Raw genomic sequence first — 18,981 nt, 5'->3', positions numbered from 1 at the left:
TTAAGGCTTGAAGTCACGCATAATTAAGGTTTCAGTGACAGGTTGTCTGAGGATAGTGTCCTCGTCTTCTCAGTCACATCCACAATGTGCTCCTCCACAGCGTCAGAAAACAAGGTCACTTCGGGCTCCAAAAAAAACCAAACCACAAGATGGCGATGGCCGAAATGCCAGTCTCAAGGCTTCAAATAGGAATCCAGGAACCGATGGGTGATGTCACAGTGGCATTTGAAATCTATGGTCCCTCCCAGTAAAAACATGAAAGTAACAAAATTAAAGACATTTACACCCTAAATTGATGGAGAAAAGCCACAAATCGGTGCATAAAATAAGTTTGATGCTTATACTTTTCTGGTGGACGACCCCCAAACCCCTTTTTTTGTATGTTTTCCCCCAGTGCTGTAACAAAACCTATGCCCTTGGATAAGAAGATTGAAACGATACGAGCATTTGTATGACAAATAAAAAGCTGCAGCCAGCAGCTGGTTAGCGTAGCTTAGCATAGACGGAAAGAAAGCATGGGGAAACAGCCAGCCTCCAGGAAGTCACTGCCCCCAGTACAGAAATTCAAAACCCTCAGTGAAACCCCTATTTGTCACTTTTACATATTAGTTTTTGTTCATATCAAACAAATGGGGCTGTTAGCTAGATTTTTTAGTGTATAGGACAGGGCCAGACTCGTTGCTTCCCCCTTTTTCCAGTCTTTATGCCAAGCCAAGCTAATCAGCTGCAGGCTGTAGCTTCATATCAATCCAGGCAGCAACCTGTGGGGCTGAAAATGAAAAGTCAACATGGGGGTGCTGAAAACTGCAGTTCCTCGAATGGCTGCTTGAGGCTGGCTCCAGAAGTGATCAATCCCTACAGACCCCCATGGTGAAATGCCAAACTTTACAGCAGATGTAAACATGTTTACAGCCTGATACAAAAAATGACAACTGTAGGGGGGTATATGTTTAAATAGCTCACCCATTTAAATTTTATTAAAGGTCCAGTGTGTGGGATTTAGGGACACCTACTGGCAGAAGTGGTGAATAATACTTATAACCATGTTTTCACTAGTTTGAATAACTTAGAATAAGAATTATTGTGTTTTCCGTACAGAGCAGGTCCTCTGTCATGGAGTCTGCCATGTTGTACAGTAGTCCAGGATGGACAAACCAAACAATGGCTCTGTAAGGCCATTTTGATTTTGCATTCATTGTGTTGGCCACTGTAGTTCTCCTACACGCTCGGCACATGGGAGAAGTTTCAGTTAATCAACGTCAACACTAACTGCTACTACACTCTACACACTGAACCTTTAAGGCTTAAAGTGACGCGTAATTAATAGGCATGGTCGCTTTGAGTGACAGGCTGTCTTCAGATGGCGTCCTTGGGCTCTCAGAAAGATTGAACCATCGCTCCTCCACAGCTCCACCCTCTCATCTGGCAACAGCCAAAATACCACATTCTGGGCTTCAGAACAGGAGGCCGCGAGCCAGTGGGTGACATTACGGTGGGTATGTACATTATCTATGGAGTCAATACATTTATTGTACAGACAGTGAAAGTGGTATCTAGGCATCTTCTTATGAAACTCTTAAGAAAGCAAATTAGTGAATTTCCCACAATGTCAAATCATCCTAGTGTATGAATAATGAATAAATGAATGACTTCATTTAGAACCAAAATTTGGAGAAAAAAAAACATAATAAAAAACAATCAAGACAAAGATAACAGTGTCCGAAAAGAAGTATGTAGAAGTAAAACTTATATGTCCCTACCCCTTTCTTACAATTCTTATTTTAACTCATAAATTTTTTCAACAAATTCCCAAATTAATTTACAGCTAACATACATCTATCCCCAGTCTATTTACCACCCAATTAAATAAATAAGTAATAAACCCAGTTTATTTACAGTCCAAGTGTCATCCAGTGTCCCAAAGTGTTTTTAAAATGTATTTATATTTGTGCTTTGTTTCAACTCATCATGCAGCCCACTCCACAAGTCCACCCCACACACACAGACTCTTCTTAGTTGTACGGACACATTGTTTTTTTCAAAATTAAATTCTCCTCTTGAATTATAACCTGTCTCCCTGTCAGAGGCTGAGCTATTGACAATAAGTTAACTGCAGCATAAACAGCTCAAAGCAAAGTACCTGCTCACTCACTTACCCAGCTGAACAAATATTAATATCCTGTGTAGAGACATTCTTTTTAGAAATCTTGTGAAGGCTGAGGATTTATTAAAAATAGAACCACGCTTATATATTAAAAGAAAAAACACAACTAATGATGGATTTCAGTGAAAATCTGAATTAGCTCATGAAAAAATTCCAGTGTCTGGAAATGAGCAAGCCCACAGAGAGTTGCAGGCAGCACACATATTTATTTAAACCCAAAACAAAGCAGCCCACAACCTCAATTTTTGTTCAGAAGCAGCTGTATGAATCACTGAAATGTGATGAATGTTCAGTGCCGGCGAACCCTCAGAAAACACAAACAAACATTACCCACTGAGAATGCCTGCATCTTGCATGATGATGCCCTGTGTTGGTATCTTTCCACCCTGGTTCACACCAGATAAGTGCGGTGCGTGCTGATAGAGCCGCATGTTGTTCCACTGGTTGGTTCTTCAAGGGTTTACAGGACTGACAGGTCTATTCCCACCTGAATGTGGAGGGATTGTCTCTCTCTGCTGCACCTGAGCCTCCCGCTGGCTCCGCATTCACACAAGAAAAACTTAAAACCCCAATAACAGGCTTTGTTCTCTCTCAGATCCTACACACCATGATGGATATGGGACGGCTCAGGCTCTGACACTTTAATCATTTTCACATAGTCTTTAAAAATGTGGAAACACATGGTGAATAGCAGCACTGGCATCTGGTAGTTTCATACCTGAGGCAGTAATAGTTGCCATTTGTAAAAAGACAGACTTGATTAAAATGTTTTTTTAAATGTTTGCATTATGTTTCCAAATACAATACTATCACCTCCTCACCTTCAAACCTGCCATTATTTTATGAGACAGGAGTGTGAGAGTCTGCTGCACATTACAACTGAAGACCATACAGTTGCAGCTATAAGTAGAAAGCTAATATATGCCTTCTGGGTTGAAAATGGAGCGATGGTGGTCATTCAGTGGGGAGTGGATCATGCCGGCCCGAGGGCTGACACAGTGGAGAGCACCTCCATCCTGGCATCCATCCTAACATCCTACCATCATCAAATTAAGCCTCCAGGGAGGGCTGAGGGCTGTCTAGAGAGGCAGCCGACCTGAAAGCAGGCAGGTAAGAGACATCAGAACCGCAGCTGCTGACATCCGGAGAGTCAAGATGGAAATATTGGGCGCTGAATGGAGGGAAAACACTTCTAAAATTCAAGGACTGATTCCGTCAGTCAGTGCTTGAGTGAGGGCCCAGACCAACAAAGCAGAATTCGTCTAGCACCATAGGGCTAGTGAGGCAGTTCATGTAACTTGGTGTACTCTCACTGGCACTTTAACAGCAATATATTCAGCAAAAAAGCTCTAAAAACACAGCAAACAGCAGACAGACACAGCTACCATGCACTTCTACTGTAGATAAACTATGTGTCTAGATGTGTTCAAGTAAAAAATATTCATTCATGGCTGCTGGAGGCATGTTTCCTGCCTCTAATGTGCCCATCAGCGAATAATAATCCAGGATTTCGAGGTTGGACCAAATCAGATTCCTATACCGCCCTCAGCCAGTCCCCAGACATGCCCCATGCATTCGAAGATATGCAGAGGTGTACAGCAATTGATGTCCTCATTATTTTTTAATACATCACTTGAATACATGATGATGTAGAAATTCAGTAAGCACTTTTTAGGTGCTCTTTTGGCCCTCATTTGGCCCACACAGGGTGGCGAGAAGAAATGAATTACATCGCTATTGGTCATGATGATTCATGATGAATATTTCATCAGGATGCCAGGGAATTCTCACAATTGCTGTTAATGACAAAGCGTGCCATCTGCCACAGCAACAGGTAATTTAAGGAATCCATCATAATCTGTTGTCAGAGACCTGAACAGAGAGTGATACAGTAACACCGCGAACAGGCTGCAGACAATACCCAAACGTCTGGTTGTCTGTTCTCTGAAGACATGCAATAAGTTTACTTTCTGAGCTCAGTATGTTGCAGTCTGCCCAGATGCCTTCCTGCTCTACTGGGAGAAGTGATTATTAAATGCAATGATTAATACATTCAAGAACTGTATTTTATCATTGCATGTTAATTGAACATGTTTTACAGCACAATGACGTCATAACCCTCCGCAAACAAACCAGCGCATTAAACCCTTGGTTCACGTATAAACAGGAATGTGGTGCAGTCTGACCGCACCAAGGACAAATGAGTGTCAGGGAAGTTGACTGAGCCAGAGCAGGTGCTCACGGTGAATGTGAATTGTGATAATGCATTTTATTATCAAATATTCATGAATCACTGCGAGGCCATGTCGTACGCCGATGTCTAATTGCCAATTACACCTGTAGCTCACAGATCACGATGGTGGAAATGATAATGAGTCCAACAGCATAACAGAAATGGCTGAAACTCATGCATTAGGTCATTTCTCATCTAGAGCCGTAAAAATAACAAATATCTTAATGAATGTGTTTTGAAGGACAGTTAAAGGAGCTCTTGTGTTAGGGGATAGGTGTAAGAAGGTGAGCTCAAGAAGACTTTTATAGAGAACATCACCTTCATCCAGACAAAAACAAGAACACCAGAGGTGGAGATTAAGAGATGTGTCAACAATATTGACATCTTAAGAGCCTGCTTTACGGTGGAGAAATAAGAGAAACACACAACCTTTGCTGTCAGTACATGCCCTTTTTTTGTGTGTGCATCCAGGTCTCCTCTACATGCTATTCTGTCTGAATAATCCTCTTCCAGGGGATACTTGCAGTTTGAAAATATTCATGTTGAACAAATATATGTGAGGCATTTCACACAAGATTTGACCCCACCTGACAGACTGTGTGTAGACATGTATCTTCAATGTGCCAATTTTTCATCAAGTACAGAAAAACCTCCTCATTTTTTATCTTTGTGACAATTCACCTTTTAGATTATTCACTATTTTTTAAATATATTTTCTAAAGAAAAGAATAAGCCAGCTAACGTTAGCCACCCCACTGTCCTTCTCTTCATTCCCCTTGAGGGGAGCATGTAGCAGCTTGGGACACAGACCTTTGGTCAGCAGTGCCAGGTATCACAGCAGACTGGTGGTCAGCAGCAGCACCAGTGGTGTTAATATAGACATTGCAGACAGTGCACTTGCACTGGGGCCCTCAGGTCAGGGGGGCCCAACAGTGTGTTGGTTGGAGCAACACTTTCTCACTCCGACCTCGTCACATATTGACCTTTTGGTCATGGACTTCTCACATCCACATGTGACGTGCAAGGTACCCTGGGTGTGTTGACTGAATGAATGAATGAATGAATGAATGAAACTTGAATGAATGAAACTTTATTGTCATTATACAAAACATGTACAATGAAATTGTGTTGGCTTCTCTCTATATAAATAAATAAAAACATTTAAGAAAAGGCACATATTAAAAACAATACAAGATATCAGCAGAGCAGCAGTATTAAAGTGTCAGTGCAATAAGTACCAAATTAAAGTGCAATATGTAATAAATAATGAGTAAGAGAATGAAGTATAAAAACCTTCTGATGTTCTGGGACACCATGTCAAGTTCTCTTCTTTCAAGATACACTTCATTTTCACAGGAAATTTAACACTTACATACAGTCTCTTTCAAAATAAACACACTAACACTGCGATTTTTTTTTTCCTTCAACAACAAACACACATGGATAGGTTTAGGTTACAAAAACATTTGGTTAGGTTTAGGTAACAAAAGGAGGTGGTTGGGTTTAGGAAAAAAGAACAGGGTTTGGCTTTAGAATCCTACAGGACGTGAACACTGCTCTCTCGGGTGAAGATTGGTGTTTGTTGGACCCATCCACCACACCTCCCGCCAGCCCCACTCGCACTTTTGCTGCCTTAACTTTCGCCCTTGTCCCGTCTCGTTTCCCTCAAAAGCCGCCGAGCACTGTTAAACTATAACGGCAACCAGCCGATGTTAAAAGATGCGTTTTTTTTGTTACTTTCTGACGCCATAACTCACTGCCCAAGTGTCAGAATTCAATGGCCTTGGATTGAGACTAGCTCGGTAGAGAACTGGCCCTTGCAAGAGACTGAGAGAGATTGCCACGCCAGAAATATGCCTGTGTTCAAAGAAGTTATTTTGATAGAAAAATGTTTCCATTTGCTATATATCACTGAAAAGGCAAACCCCATCTCTGTCATCAGTGTGTGTGTGTGTGTGTGTGTGTGTGTGTGTGTGTGTAATAGTCAGTAGCAATCAATAACAACATTCATTCATGTAAATTAATATTTTCTCTGGTATTTTTGTCATATACAGATGAAATCATGGCTGCTGGGTAACATGTATGTTGACGTCATCCAGTGTCAAGTCTTTTTTTGATCATGTGATGAGACAAGATGATACATGGTAGCTAGTTTAGGTGCAAAACCTGGCACGAGAGCCTCTCATAATAGCCTGCACAGGGGCCCGTCGTAACTACCTTACACTGTTAGACAGCACTGTGTCTAAATTGTTAGCTGATCCCGTGGGGAACTCAAGGCTGTCTGGTCCCCTAGAGCTCAGATTTGTGCTGGTTAGGGGTTCATCTCTGGAGCTGCTGCCTGCTCTACTTATAGTGAGGTGGTGTGTAGTGGCAGGGAGGGAGTCGGAGGACGAACAGTGATTCATGAAGCCGCAGCCATGAGCCCTTAGCTGTGGTTAGCAGAAGGCTAAACTATTGCAAGCCTATGGCAGTCAGAGATACTGAATATTTTTTTGCTTTTTTTTTTCCAGAGCAGTTAATTAATGATTGCGATCGGGATGTACAGAGAAGTTCAACAAATATATAAAAAAAATGCTTCTAAAATACGTTGCCTACCATAACTTTAATATTAATGAGCAGATTTCTTGCAATCCACCAACTGGAGATACAGGGTTTTGTTTGGATGGTGTTTATACTCTAATATATATACATTATTTACAAGATACAAAGATTCTTATTATTCTTTCGTTATCTCGATATTATGATTTTAATATTGGTTAATCTGTCTACCCTATATGACATCTGCATCTGTTGCCCTCCCCGAGGTTCTCCTCTGAGTGTTTTCCTTATTGTGATTTGGGTCTATATAAATAAAATTTACTTGAATTACTTCTCCACTGACTGCTATCTCAGATGCAAATGTATTGCAGTAATAATCCAAAGCACTTTTGGTACCGTGCCTCTAACAAAGCCAGCAGAAGTAAGACTCACAACAATAGGTATCTGCTGCTCGGGGAGGTGTTACGATTCTGATCACATAAATGCTGTCTGCGGTTCGACCTCATAGTTTTCTGAAACTAAAGGTTCTTTAGTCAATTACAAAAGCAATCAATAATCCCAAATGAATCTTTGACGGTAAGTTGTTTTGATGTAGGAGCCATTGATGAGATTTTTGGATCTTCTTTCTGCACTGTTAGTTTTATAGATTAGATTTGCCATGCGAAGAAAATGTTGTTCCAGTTTATTTATTTAAAATATGACCCTTGTTTCTTTTAAAGAAACATGAATCTCATTACAAGTAGCTTAGTTAGACATCTCCTTAACTATTACAAGGAGTGGGATAATAATGCAGACATGCAACTGTATATGAATATAAGTTGTGCTCGAAAAACAGTATGGGCTTGTTTGTGTTGCTTCTTGAATGTTTTACACAAAGCTATCTATTTCTTGATTACCTTAAGTAGGGATAATTTGCTTTGAATTATGGGTAAATTAAGACATTTTTTTCCAAACTAAAAACTCGAACTCTGCTCGAGTATATGTATGTGTTTGGAATGTACCGAGCATACAAGTGGATAAATGAGATTTTGATTATACTGCACAAATTGTGTTTTGCTGTTGTTAAACATCATCCCCAGTGTCTTCAGTTCATGAGGAATGCTTTTTTTGGGTTCTCTTTTCAGCATGCAAGAAAATCACAGTATTCTTCATGAATTTAAGGTAACACATGATGACTAACTGATATACAAATGGTCATTTTGTGGGTGAAGTATTCTTTTAATGTGGCAGAGCTCAGTAGCTCCACTAACTTGTCAATCAGGCTCAAGATAGTTTTCGAGACTCTTCCAAACTACGACCACAGGTTACAGCTTTTAACAACCCATATTCATGTTTAATGTTAGGCAGCCACCTCTAGTGCCATAGCAATTATGATAGGAGTGAAGGAGGAAGTCAGGTGGTGTGGTATGAAGAAAGATAAATTCTACATATGGAGCTGCTGGGAGAGGTTTGCCTAAGGAGCTTTTTATGTCAGAAAGGAATTTCTTGGTTAGAGTTAGGGCAACAAACACAGTATTGGTAAAATTAATAGATTTCTTCCTGAAAAGATAGTCTGCAAGAAAGCCGTCTAAGAAAACTTATCCCATGTGCAGAAGAGAATGAGGATGAAGAGCAATGTGTAGTTTCTGTTGGACAAGTAGTTGCGAGCAGTTAGCTTAGTTAGCTTGCTAAAGTATTGGCTTGTCCATTACAACAAATGCACTGTAATGTTAACACCCAGGGCCGCTGCTGGCCATTTGATTTGTTGCGTTTTTGTAAGCAGAGGAAATATATTTTCATTATCAATGTTACAAATAAGAAACCAGAAATGTATAATAACAGTACATATAATACACTATAGAACTAACTACAGAACAAGCAAACGCAATCTTCTCCAATAAAACAAACAGCAGAATGGTAGGATACGAAAGGATATAATAAATATAAATAAATATTAGGAAAAACAGAACTGTGCCATTAGTCACACTAAACAGAAAAAAGTGACCAAAACACATAATCCTTTATTCTCCACAACATAGGAACTATGGAACAGGCACTTTTCAGCAGTTGTAGGAAGCTCTACGGAGGCACGTCTGCAAAATCTGGCTCCAAGGTTGTTACTGAGGTCATTATTTGACAAATTCTGAGAGAATTCTGCATCGACGCTAATGATAGAAAGACCACCAGATGTTCCTCACCCACTGTTGAATGCAAATATGTTTTAATGAGCTTAAGTTTCTGCACAGTGCTTGGCGAGCTCACGCTGCAGCTGTACTGTGTTCACTGAAATGGTAGCGCAGCGCAAACCGTGTTGTGTCTGAAAGGGCCTTAACTGGGAGATTAAAGCAATAGCCTACATGTAATTATGATTGATGATGATCATATTGAGCTGTTTTGGTGCCCCCTCCCGCACTGGTGCCCTACGCACAGTGTGTGCTGCACATGCCCTCAGTGGTGGCGCTGGGTCCTACAATCGTAGCTAACACAAGCAGTGTAGAGAGGAGGGGACGAATTTGAATGTTGTGGTTAAGAGCAGTTACCAACAATTCCTGCGTAGTTTTGCCTTTAAGTGCACAAATTTTTTGTGGTTCGTGCTTTTCAACATATGAAATGTCATTCTCATTGTATGAACCCTTATTTTAAGATTCAGTACTAGACTGATGCAGTTGAAAACATAGCAAGATTATCATACCCTGTGTGTAACTAATTACGTGCCTTACCCTTATTGATCCCGTAGTTGAAATTGTCCAGGAGCAGGAGCACGGATGCAAAATACATCCATGAGCAGGAGTCACCATGGATGCAGGGGTCACTTGCAGGTGCCAGGTGGGAGCTTCTTGCGAGATTTTGAAGTATCTTGTCTCCTCGTTCAGAAAAAAAAATTACCACGAAAACCAGAAAAAAAATACCACAAAAAACAGGGAAAAAAATTCTCAGAAAAACAGAAAATATCACTCAGAAAAACAGGGAAAAAATTTCTCAGAAAAACAGAAAATATCACTCAGAAAAACAGGGAAAAAAAACAGAAAAATAAATAAATTACCCCGAAAAACAGAAAAAAATACTCAGAAAAACAGGGCTTTTTTTACTTGTCAAGTGAATGCAATACGCTTCCGTAGCTCTCTGTCCAATCAACATGTCACATTTTATCAGTTAAGTGATAAGTAGAAATAAATAGGTCACCGGACGTTATTAAACAAACCACCCATCAACTGACACAGCTGCCATCATGTTGTCTAGAGGACAGAGTGTCGATGCTATCTCTGGCCCTCTATCCTTACTCCCTCCATTTAATCCTACAATCAGGAGAACATGGCCGCTGCCACCCGAGCAGATACAAAAACATCCTGACAGGTGGAAAACAGCTTTAAGGGTATCTTCATGTTCGGTAGCAAGGCCCTGGTGGAGGACGGGTCTCCTGGGAAACATACAGAGAGAATACGTGGGGAAAGAAAAGCTCTCTGCTGCTCTTTTATTCTATTTCTTTTACTTGTGTTTTAACCGTGTAGCAGCCACACACACACTAACAGATATTCAGTACAGAATAAAAGTAGTCATTAAGTTGTACAGATCATTACCCTCTGCTTGAGTATTGTCCCCTCACTGAACTATTTATTTCACATTTGATGTGATGGTAATGTGAGTGTTCTGCTGCACACCCCCAATAAAATAGTTTATTTTTCTTTTTTAATTCCAATATCCAATTAGAGTTTCCCCTCTATATCCCTGGGACAGACACAGGGCTTACCCCACAGGGATTAAAGATTTTAGTTCATTTTACAGATGACAGAAGACAGATTCCTCCAGTAAAACTTTCAGCTTCCTTCCCACTTTTAAAGTGTAACAATCAGACTGAAACATTACTTTTGTGTAAAAACACACTCTTGTTTTATTGTGGGGCCGCCGTTAAAGTGTAATGTCTTTGTGCCACGCAGCAAATCACTGCACAGATTATTCCATCAATAAAGATTTTACCACTAGGACTAAATTATTGGACTTTGAGTGGCTGCATTTGGAGTCCATCTTCATAACCTGCTGCATCCAGCAATGAAACATTAATGGCAGCTAATGACCTTCACCAAGAATGAGCATTAAGTGCACATTCATCACACACTCTGAATACATATACAAAGCTCCGTGGCTTTCACTTAACATAAATAAATAAATACATGAATCCCTCTGCTAGATTAACTTAGCTACAGTCTAATCTCAGAATGAAATGCCAGGATACACATCGCTGCAAGAAAAGGTTTTACTCAAACTATAAAGTGTGAATAATCACAGATAATAAAAAGAATCTATGCATATGTGGATAAACACCAGCATGTGACGTGTCGCATGCTGATCAAATTAACTTGTTTACCCATTTGTATGCATGTTTTATGTGTGTGTGTGTTCAAAGAGTATTGGTCATGAGAGTCGGTGAAGACAACTTTTGCTCTCTGTTCAGTCATGGAAGCCCTCGAGCGGGTCATTAACCACGGATAGTGACACGGTGGTCGGATGGCTCGCTGTTCACTATACACCAGGGGGTGACCATCAATCATGGTAAGAGGCGCAGCAGACTGACAGATGCTTGATGGGTGATGACACTAAATATGCTGTCATTTGGCCAGAGACTGAAGCCAGACTCAGTCAGCGAGCCCCGTTAAATGACTTAAGCAGCAGATGGAATCATCGTGTGGCAGGAAGATGTATGTATGTATGTATTCTGTAATTCACACTCTATTCCTCTAGAAAAAATCCCTCAGCAGTCTTGAAAAGATTAATTGAACTTCCGGGAGTAAAATATTACCATCAAGGAGAAGCTCTTGAATTGTCATTGGAGGCCAGGATCCCATTAAACGGGATCCACAGTTGTTGTGAGATGTGGAGAGCCACACTACATGCGGCTGTAAGCAAGGTCAAGGATAATGGATATCTTTGTGTATTTTACTCCTATTCTTGATACAAACCGCCTCATACTTACATTGTGTTTGGCCCAAAACCGTGACCTTGAGGCTAAACTGTTAGCCCTTGGGGATCTTGTCTTGCACTAAAGTCAATTATGTTGCGGTAATGCATTATGTTAGGTAGCATTCCCCAGACAATCAGTCATTGTCTGCACAAGCTGGTTGCACTGGCTCATCCTCCTCATCTCCCATTCCATTACACTGCTGGTGGAGACCGTGTAAGGACCATTCCTGTTTCCGACAAGGTCACCCTGCGCCGTGAATGGACAGTCCCTTGTATATTTACGGTTGCATGACTCAGGCTCAATTACGGAAACTTCTCATCTTGGTAAAGAAATCTCCGTCACCGTCTGCTCAGTACGGAGCTTCTCTCAAGGCTTCTCTGCGTAACCTGCCTAAAAATCAATATATTTTTAATCATATTCAGAGTTTGAAGATGACTTTTACTTTTTGCAAATTACACTGTACTAATGACATCTCTGCCATTCAATCCAGATCCAACAAAAGCTTCTGCCTCACACTTTGTATAATGATATCACATGTCGCTGGCAGACTGGGCGAAAGACGGAGCAGAAAAGGAGCTTTTACAAAAGGAGCATTACGAGTCTAGTCACAACAGTGCTTTGAAAAGCCAGATCAATACCATTTCTGTGACCAATTTTACAGTTCTCTGGGTCAGTTGCCTCTGGAGTAATAAAGCTGTTTTCTCCACACATCCCTCAGTCTTTGCTGTAGAGTCACTGGTGGCAATTTTAAGGCAATACGTCTGATAATCCCATGGGCATGTCAGTGTTTTCTGGTCCACAGTTGATCAACACAATCAGGATAGCTTTGGGAAGACATGAAGGCAGAAAAGTCAGCAAGTAAATTGAATTGCAAGTTTCATTCTTGGCTCAGAGTCCGGCTTTGTATAAGACTGTGGCTTAGACTATTGTTGAAGAAATAAATTATCTCACAATTGCAGTTCAAAGATAATCCAAATCTTAAAGGTCAAGTGTGTAGGATTTAGGGGGACATATTGGCAGGAATGTAATGTAATAGAAATAAATATGTTTTCTTTAGTGTATAAGCAACTGAAAATAAGAACTGTTGTGTTTACGTTACCTTGCAGATTGTTGCCCACAGAGGCTGTGCTGCACAGTAGTGTTTCTATAGTAGCCCAAATCAATTACACCAAACACTTCTCTGAATAGAGCCATCTGCATTTTCCCATCAGCCATTGCAGTTGTCCTACGTGCTGGGAAAACAGGAGAAATTTCAGTTGGTTGCAGTCTGCAAGATGCCTCTAAATCCACTTGAGCTTTATTTCACTAGTCAGCTACCGTAGTTAGCAGCCCCTCTGCAGCAAGCAGCTTTGGAGGGATTTTTGAAAGTGATTTTTTCACAGTTGTTACTGGTTTAAATCACAGGTATGTTTATTTTGGAGAGAAAGAGACCTCTGCAATTCAGCTCTTAGTAAAAACCTCCTGAACATCTAAATCTTAAGTTATCAGAGAAACCAGGTGAGCACACATTAGCAGGTGCTGGGCTAGCAGCCTGTCTGCGGCAAGCCGTACAGCATCAGTGGAACACTGATTTGTAAAATGAAACCGCATTATTCAGTGTTCTTACTGTTAAATCACAAGTCTCCATCCCACCTGCACTCCTGACTAGACCACTCCCCCCAAGATTATAAAACTCCACCCTTCAGGCCTGTGACTTTCTTTTTCCTCTAGACATGCCGGGCAGTAGAGTGTGGATACCCGACCTGAGCCTAATGAGACCCGTCGAAACCCGACAGGCCGGGGAAGGTTCGGATAACAAATGAGAAATTTTGCTCGGGTTCAGTTCGGATTCGGCCCACTTGACATGCTACTGTGTTGTGCTATGGCCTATTCAATTTCTGGAATTTGCTATTTAGGCGACAACGCCTGAACACAACACAGGCCAGTAGTTACATTTCAGGCAGGAGGCAGTAAATATTCAGACTGAACTAATGAAAATGGACTATGCTAGACAAAGCTTGCTATCATCCATCCATCCATTTTCATCCGCTTATCCGGGGCCAGGTCGCGGGGGCAGCAGGCCGAGCAAAGCACCCCAGACATCCCTCTCCCCAGCAATGTTTTCCAGCTCCAAGGCGTTCCCAGGCCAGACGAGATATGTACGATAATCCCTCCAGCGTGTTCTGGGTCTGCCCCGGGGCCTCCTACCAGTGGGACCCACCCAGGAGGCATCCTAGTCAGGTGCCCGAACCACCTCAACTGACCTCTTTTGATGCGGAGGAACAGCAGCTCTACTCCGAGCTCCTTACCCTGTCGCTAAGGCTGAGCCCAGCCACCCCACTTGCTATCAGGAAAGTTTAAAACTGCTGAAAACCATGCAGGTAACCATGTCAGGTAACAAACTGCGTCAGGCTTGGGTCGGGGTCAGACTCTAAAATCAGAAAGTCTGTCAGGGTCGGGCCGGGCTCGGTTATAACAGTCTCGGATTGGGTCGGGTTCAGTCAGGAAAATGCAGCCCAAGCCACGCTCTACTGGGCAGAACAAAGAGAGGGCTGATGTGAGTGGAATATAGATTTTTAACCTTTAAAAAAAATTACTTATTTAATCCTCTATGTATTATTTGAAGTTGACAGATTGTTTTGTGTTTATTGTTCTGTGATTCCTAAGTTTGAACTTTTTTCAAGAGGAAAAAAGAGTATTGACAAAGTGGATGCATTCATGATGTAAGTTAAATGATACTCTAATTAACAAGTATTATTTCAAATTATTATTAGTGTTTAACACTATACAAAGCGATAACATTATCTTTTAATCAAAAGAAAAAAATCATCCAACAACCACCACAGAACTGTTCAACCACCCTGTCTGCAATAAAATGTTGAAACGGCTCCCTGGATCCTGTGTGTTTGAATGTGCACCCCAACATCAGATGCTCTGTGGCCAGCGGCAGCTAGGACTGAACAATGAATCAAAATTAATCGAAACCGACATTCAGAACCTCTAATCGATGTAATCTTGCCCATGTCAGTGATTCTTTTTACTTTTCCTTCTGTGTATATTCATGTAATGTCCCCTTAAAAACGTATTACTGCGTGTGTAGTCATGTGACTCCACCCCCTCCAGGGCCCTGACAGCTTGTACCAAAGAGAAATGCCGTGTTCGTCATTTGGACACATTTTGGCTTTCTCAAAGACGACACAGAACAAAGAAATCAAATGTGAACACTGCGGAAAAACTGTTTTAGTGACCAAAGATGATACCACCGATCTGTTTCAGCACTTGGAGCACAATCACGTTATTGAATATGAACAAAAATAGATGAGAGGAGGGCATGGCACAATATGAAAAAGATTCAAGAGAATAATTCTATAACTATACAGGTTTTTTTACTTACCATTTTTAATCACCTGGTCTGTTTGTTTTGAAAATGAAAAGACCTCTGCAGATAATTCGGCTGCTGCTAAAAAACCTCCTGAACAGTGAACACTGAAAGAATCCTAACCTGGAGAAGTTTCAGCTGGTTGCTGCATCCTCACTGCTAGATGCCACTAAATCCTATGCACTGCTCCTTTAAGGAGACTTTCACAATAGCTGATCGAGCCATGTTCCACCTTTTGATTTTAATCTTGATGAATCAGCACCACCTCAAAGGAAGGGTTTTTGGAACAGATGGATACTTTATGCAGGGGTCGGTTGTGATCTTTCCTGCCCTCCCCTTTGCCCTCACATCATGCGGGTCCTGTATGCAGTCAGCTGACAGCCAATCACCAGCGTATAAGAGCACACAATGCTGGAGTTTGTCCTTGGAAAAGCAGAGAAGGTGGACCAGACAGTGGACCAGGATGCAACAATACTTATGATTGTGATTCTGTGAAATTAAACCAGGATGTAAATGTTTTTGCCCACTAATGAAGCTGTGGAGCATTAATTTACGAGCAGGTCTTTGTTTTGTCTACAGTACATGTTTGTTTTACTGGATCCACATGCACAACACAAGCAAGGGAGCTGGTGTAATATTTATGGAGGTAATGGGCTGTAAAAAGGTAGTAGTGTGCCAATAAAAGAGAATAAGATAACCTCATGCTGATGTAAACAATGCAGAGGTTTACATAAGGGCTTTATGAGGTTTGGAAATGAATTAAATATGTTTGTTAGGCCTTAAGGATGCACACAGTGTGTTTTGTTGAGAAACACTGGATATAAAAAAAATCTCTTTGTTTACAATTAAAGCTCTACAGGGTACCTTCAAGTCTGTTGCTTCTTCATTTTCAGAGGAGGAACGTCCTCTGGCTGGATTTCTTAATGAAGCAGCAGATGCTCTCATCACGGCTTCCTGGGTTCTAGCAACCCTTCAAACTGGATAAGTGCCGTCTTCCTGTCAGGATGTCCAACGTAATATAAAACAGACAATTGCGGAGGTGCCATTCAGTTGGAGGAGTTTAGAAAGATGTCGTCTCAGCATGATGAGTTTGATTATGAAACAAACAAACAAAGCATTACCCAAATAACTCCATCATGGACTGACAGATTTGTCCTGAGGATCTTTCATCTTAAGACTGCGCCACATTGCAGACAAGGCAGTGTCTGTGTGGAAAGCACAGAAAGAATGAGGTATGGTTGTATGGATAGAACACAAAAAAGGTCAGGTTGGAGGTTTCTTATATTTCAGTACATAAACTTAATCATCCCTCCCTGCCACACAGGATGGACTAAAAGCAGTTAAGGTTTTAGTATGTAATAATGTGGCATACAATTCAGCACCACTGCACTTTCCAAATAGAAAATTGAAAGCTGTAAAGCTGTAATTGAGATTTTTGGGGATGTAAGTACTTTAGGAAATGTCTTTCGTGCCGCTCATTCCCAACAACACGATGATCTGATGAACTCATTTTTCTGACATTGGCAGTTTTGCAACTTTCTCAGGTTCCTCTTTTTTATTTTTCCATCTGGACCGATATTAGCTGATGTTGTGTTTTTCAAGAAATGGAAGTTAACACGCGTGTGGTCTCCCCTGCCTGATTTCGTGTCAAACTCTCTGCAATAGTATACATAATGGTAGGTATGTCGTAGGTCAACGGCTTTCTTTAGATATCCTCGACTAATGTCTTTCCTGCAGGAACAGTGAGCTGTGTGTTGGCCACAGTGTGCTGCACAAAAAAGTTACTAAGAGTGTCTGCAGCCGTTAGCAAGCATCAAAACAAAGACAGACGTGCAAGCAGCATACAAAACAAGGCTGGAACACTTGGACAAGAGGACCCAATAGACGACCCGACACAGATCTGGGGCTGCAGCATAGCAACAGTATTATAAGATTCAGAAGTGACATATATTTGAGTTACTAATGTTTTTATCAGTGACATTAACACTTTCAATAATCTGCTGAATCTACCTCTGTTGCTTTCCTAACATTTATAGTGTAAGTCTTCCTAGCTTCTGATTGGTTGGTTCAGTAATTTGTGAGTCAGGAACACGGAGGTGTTGTTGTTGTTGTTGTGAGGCTGATGAAGTGTGCAGGACAGTAAAATGCTGCTTAACTTAACTTATCCATCTCCATCCTGCTGTTTCTTCTCCATCACAGTGATCCAGCCACCTCGTATTGAACCATCCCGCTACAGTATACTCAGGGAGCTAATGAAGGGGAATGAGGAGCAGGTGTGCACTTGGGAATGGCGATCGGGTGGGAATACACTGTGGAGAACTGCTTGACAAGAAGGGGGTCAGAGGGTCAGAAAACACAAAACTAAACACAAAAAAGCTACAGAAAAACTGTAAGCAGGCTGTCATCATGATGATAAAGCAGAAGGTAAATCAAACAAAAAGATTTGCCATAAATAAATGCAGGCAAAAAGCTGAGTCACTGTGACATTGTGCTCACAACAGCAATCACTTCCAGGTAGATAACTGGCAATTCGTTCTAAATGCAAAGATATGTGAAATCAGCAAACTTGTTTATTTGTTGTCATTTTCAACCAAAACTGTTAAATTTAAAGATATATAGGCAAGGAAATGCAAATTTAAAGGCATATTATCTTAATTTATTTATGCAGCACATTTTAGCAAAGCAATTCAAGTGTTCTGCAGAAGATATTAAAGCATCAAGACAAAGTGCAAATGAAACACATTATAAAAGGACATTTAAATGAAATTAAAACCTTAATTAACAAGCTTGAGAATAGTTAATATTAGTTATAGTTGACCTGTGATTCTGCTGTGCTTATTTTATATACTGTGTTTCTTTGCTAGTGTCTTTGATAAACCAATCTACTTGTCAGGGCTGCAGCACAATGTATTTTAGCCACCTAAAGAAATCCATATCAGTTTAAGTGTACGCTATATTTAGGATATTTTCACTGCTTTACGTCACACACTAATAGATGGAGACAGTGGTACCAGTAACTCCTGTGTTCTGTGAAGTAAAATTACTGTTTTCGTCAAAGGACACTGATGGTTTTGACATAACAGCTTCAGATCAGTTTCAGAAAGGGCTGTAGGCAAGGTAAAGTGGTCACTATAGCGTACACTTAAACTGATATTAATTGATACTCTGAAGTTGTCGAAAATCAGCACTTGGGAGCAGTGACTTGCAGAGTCAGACCCTGACAAAACAAGCCATCCTTTAAAGTTGGCATGATAAGCAGCCGATTGCCGTTATTGGTTAATGGTGCTAGTGGCGTCGGGGGGAAACGTAAGTTGAGGTGACTAAGTAGGACAGGCAGGAGGGATGGTGGATAGGTCCAACAAACACCAACCCTCACCTGGGAGAGTGGTGTTCGTGTCACGTAAGATTTTAAACCCAACCACGTGTTTTAGTTGTTGAAGGCAAAAAATTGTCAACTTACGTAGTTGAACCGACATAGTGCATTTATTTTGAAGGAGACTGTGAAAACTGAAGTGTATTTTGAAAGAAGACAGTGCATGTAACAGGCAGAACTTGACATGGTGTCCCAGAACGTCAACAACCAACGCACCCGGGGTACCTTGCACATCGTGTCTGGATGTGGAAAGTCCATGACCAAATGTCGATATGTGACGAGTTTAGAGTGAGAATGTTTTGGACATGAGGGGTTTCCCTCTGGGAATTTAACATAAACAAAACACTGTGATTCCATCTATAAGAAGAGTTGAGGAACT

Source organism: Epinephelus moara, chromosome 9 (assembly GCF_006386435.1).
Source record: "Epinephelus moara isolate mb chromosome 9, YSFRI_EMoa_1.0, whole genome shotgun sequence".
NCBI lineage: Eukaryota > Metazoa > Chordata > Actinopteri > Perciformes > Serranidae > Epinephelus > Epinephelus moara.
The sequence above is the reverse complement of the archived record's forward strand: the minus strand, read 5'-3'. Positions refer to the sequence as shown.